The following is a 4,913-nucleotide window of genomic DNA, read 5'->3' as shown; positions in this document are numbered from 1 at the left end:
CCCTTGCTTTAAGAGACATGTCTAGAAATGTTGCTGAGGCCAATGTCAGAAATAATCACCTGTGTTCTCTTTTAGGATTTTTATGGTTTCAGGTCTCATATTTAGGTCTTTAATCCATTTTGAGTTTATCTTTGTGTATTGTGTAAGGACGTGGGGTCCAGGGGAGGCTTGGACCCTGAGCTCATCCTGTCCCACGTTTTCAACTAGATATTATCCAGATCTAAGTCAACAAACCAAAGAGCGATCCAAAGACTGGCCAAAAAAAAACCCCAAAAAACAAAAAACAAACAAACAAACAAAAAACCACAAACCCCCCCCCCAAAAAAAACCCAAAAAACCTCTACAACTAAATATAGATAAAAAGCTGCGTCTGAAAGTTTGTGAAAGTCAGAAAGGTGGAGGGATTTGCGTGCATGTGTGCGTGCCTGCGTGTGCGTGCGTGTGTGTGTGTGTGTGTGTGTGTGTGTGTGTGTGGAGAGAGGACAGAGAAATGGGCCCTCATACCAGGTAACTCACACAGGGTAGACTAATCCCCATAATGTTTGGCTTTAAAAACCAGAGGGGCTGAATTCCATGACTTTATAGAACCAGTGGTACTTTGAGCCTGGAGCTTTGAAGGTCTGAATCAGCACTAGGTGAGCCAGGACTGTGACAACTCCATCAGCACCCTTAAAGAGACAGTAGTCTGCATAGAAAGGCAATGTAAAAATGGCAGTTCATAGAAGCAAGGGGCAAACAGGTGGCAGATCTGTTCATACCTATTTTTGAGCCAGTTGGGGGACTTCCCTGAAAACGAGGGAGCTGGCAGATGCCGTTTTCCTCTCCTGTCTCCCAGCATAAACACAGAGTCACCCATGAGAAGCAGGGCTGCACAGAAACTTGCTACCTAACCCACTAGCAGTACACCAAGTCCATGAGTTCTTCTGAGGATTAACCAACTCCAAGCCTACTACGCCAGCTCTAGGCAAGTTTTGTGAAAGCCGTGTGTGGGCCCCAACCAGCCACTTGGTGCGCACAGCTGCTGCAGTGCACCAGGCTGTTCCCAGCCACATGCCCCACTGCTATTCACTGTGTGCCATGCTCAGCTGCCTGGTGCACAGCTGCTGACATGCAGCTGGGACCAGCCATCACACCATACCCAGGTGCACGCTCACAGTCATTGTTGCGTGCCATGCCTAGCCTTGTGTCCCAGCAGCCCCCAGCTGCCAAAGTTCCTTGGAGGATCCAACATAGGACTAGTGGCTCAGTGGAAATTTTGCAAATACTTCTGCTCTACTCCCAAGTTCCTCTGTGCATATGCCCTTCCCACTCCCTCCCCACCCCCCAGCTGGTCTGCCTGGGTCCTATTAGCACCACAGAGAGCAAGCACAGTCCACACTAGCTCATAAAAGTCACTTAGATGGGGCGCCTGGGTGGCTTAGTCGGTTAAGCGTCCGACTTTCGCTTAGGTCATGATCTCGCGGTTCGTGGGTTCGAGCCCCGCGTCGGGCTCTGTGCTGACTGCCAGCTCAGAGCCTGGAGCCTGTTTCAGAGTCTGTGTCTCCCTCTCTCTCTGACCCTCCCCTGCTCACGCTGTCTCTCTCTCTCCTAGAAATAAATAAAAAAATATTAAAAAAAAAAAAAGTCACTTAGAAACAATATCAGGACATAAGCAACACATACAGGATACTCTTCTGAAGTTCCAGACACTAGAGCACAGGAGACAATGCATTGCAGGGCACTCCAGGACTTCTTCACAAAAGTTACTAGTTTCAAGAGCAGAAGACACAGCTGACTTAACAGAGAAACAGACACAGAGAGAGAGACAAAATGAGGACACAGAGAAATTTATACCAAATGAAAGAACAGGACAAGGCCACAGCCAAAGCTCTAAGTGAAACATGTGTAAATAACATGTCTGATCGAGAAGTCAAAGAAATGATCATAAGGATACTCACTGGATTGGAAGAAAAAGAGTGGAAGACATGAGTGAGACCCTTAACACAGAGATAAGGAATAACATAGCAGAGATAAAGGGCAAAATAAATGAAATGAGGAACATGCTTAATGGAATGAACAGAGGGATGAAAGAAGCACAGAAACAAATTAGTGACCTAGAAGACAGAGTAATACAAAGTAATCAAGCTGAACAAAAGAGAGAAAAAAGAATTATGTAAAATGAGAATAGGCTTAGGAAAATCAGTGACTCCATCAAACACAATAACATTTGTATTATAGCTGTCCTAGAAGAAGAGACAGAAAAGGGGGTAGAAAATTTATTTAAAGAAATAGCTGAAAAATTTCCTAATCTATGGAAGCAAACAGATATCTAGATCTAGGAGACACAGAGAACCCCCAACAAAAATCAATAAAAACAGACCCACTCCAAGATATACTGTAATTAAATTTGCAAAATATAGTAATAAAGAAAATATCTTAAAAGCAGCAAGACAGAAGGAGTCAGTAACTTTCAAGGGGAAACCAAAATGGCTAGCAGGAGATTTTTCAACAAAATCTTCACAAGTCAGAAGGTTGTGTCAGGATATATTCAAAGTGGGATGCCTAGAATTCTGTAGCCGAGACTACACTATCCAACAAACCTATCATTCAGAAAAAGAGATGAAGAATTTCCTAGACAAAGAAAAACTAAAGGAATTTGTGACCACTAAACCAGCTCTTCAAGGAATATTAAAAGGGACTCTGAATGGAAATAAGAGACCGAAAGTGACAGCAAAGAGGCAAGAAACACAAAAGAAGTAAAAGGGAGTATTTCTGTAAAAAAAACAAATCAGTGAAAGAACTCACAAAAGGGGATATAAAAGATAGTAACATATACCTAAAACATGAGGAGGAGAAGAGAGGAGAATGGGTTCAAACTTAAGAGACTATCACATAAGTTATAATGTTATGTACAGAAGAGGTTATATACAAAACTAATGGTAACATATCAAAAACCACTAATAAATATGCAGAGAACCAAGAGAAATAAATCACTAAAGATAATCAGCAAAATATGAAAGAGAAAAAGGATCAGAGATAGTTTTCAGAAACAATCACAAAACAAGTAATAAAATGGCAATAAATACATCTCAATAATTACTTTGAGTGCAAATGGACTAAAACTCTAATCAAAAGAGAAAGTGTGTCAAAATGGATTTAAAAAAAAGACTCATCTATATGCTTCCAGCAAGAAACTCATTTTAGACTAAAGATACCTGAAGACTGAAAGTGAGAGAGGATAGAGAAACATCTATAAAGCAAATGAATGTTTAAAGACAACTAGAGTAGCAATATTTATATCAAAGTAGACTTTGAAACAAGTACTGTACAAGAGACAAGGATACTATATAATAATTAAAGGGACAACTCAATAAGAAGATATAACAATTGTAAATATTTATGCACACAACATAGGAGTACCCAAATACATAAAACAAACATAAAGAACTAATCAATAATAATAATACAATCAGAGTAGGGGACTTTAATACCCCACTTACATCAATATATAATCCTAAGAGAAAATCAACAAGGAAACAATGGCTTTATATGACACATTGGTACAGACGGATCTAACATATATTCACAACATTCCACCCTAAAATAGCAGAATATACATTCTTTTCAAGTGCACATGGGGCAATCTCCAGAATAGGTCACATATTATACCACAACAAATTCAAGAAGATCAAAATCATATAGTTCATCTTTTCTGTTCACAGGCTATGAAACTGGAAATAAACCAGAGGAAAATATCTGGAAAGACCATAAACACATGGAGGTTAAATAACAAGCTACTAAACAATGAATGGGTCAACCAAGAAATAGAATAAATTAAGTGATGCCTGGGTGGCTCAGTTAGTTAAGTGCACAGCTGTTGGTTTCAGATTGGGTCATGATCTCGTGGTTTGTGAGTTCAGGTATCACATCGGGTTCCACATTAGCAGAGAAGAGCCGGCTTGGGATTCTCTCCTCCCACCGCCCCTCCCCCACTTATACACTCTTCCTCTCACGCTCCCTTTCTTGCTCTCTCTAGGTCTCTCAAAATAAGTAGATAAACTAAAAAACAAACAAACAAAAAGTATATGGAAACAAATGAAAATGAAAACAAAATGGTTCAAAACTTCTGGAAGGCAGCAAAAGTCATTCTGAGGGTGGTTTCTAGCAATACAGGCATACAGCAAGAAGCAAAACAAATCTCAAACACCTAACCCTGCATCTAAAGGTGCTAGAAAAAGAATAAAAACTAAAACCAGCAGAAGGAAGGGAAAAATAAAGATTAAAGCAGAAATTAATGTAATAGGAACTAAGAAAATAAAAAACTGAAACAACCCACAACAGATCAACAAACCAGGAGCTAGTTCTTTGAAAAAATTTATAAAATTGATAAACCTCTTACCAGACTTAACAAGAAATAAACAGAAAGGACTCAAATAAATGAAATCACAAGTGAGAGAGGAGAAATCACAACCAACACCACAGAAATACAATCATAAGAGACTGTTATGAACAATTATATTCCAACAAATTGGACAATTTAGAAGGAATAGATAAATTCCTAGAAACATGTAACTTCCAAAACAATCAGGAAGAAATAGAAACTGAGTAGCCTGATAACCAGCAAAGAATTTAAGTCAGTAATTAAAAAAAAACTCCCAACAAACCAAAGTCCAGTACCACATGCTTTACAGGCAAATTCTATCAAACATTTAAAGAAATATTAATACTGATTCTTCTTAAATTATTTCAAAAAAATAGAAAAGGAAGTAAAACTTCAATTTTATCAGACCAGCATTACCCTATAGCCAAACAAGAAAAAGACACTACAAAAAAGAGAGAGAAGGAAAGGGAGAGACCCAGAGAGAGAGGAGGAGAGGGGGAGAGGGTGCGAGAGAGAAAGAGAGAGAGAGGAGGAGAGGGGGAGAGAGAGAGAG

The sequence above is a fragment of the Hyaena hyaena genome, unplaced genomic scaffold (genome assembly GCF_003009895.1).
Source record: "Hyaena hyaena isolate Hyena2069 unplaced genomic scaffold, ASM300989v1 scaffold_303, whole genome shotgun sequence".
Lineage (NCBI taxonomy): Eukaryota > Metazoa > Chordata > Mammalia > Carnivora > Hyaenidae > Hyaena > Hyaena hyaena.
This window is presented reverse-complemented; position numbering follows the sequence as displayed.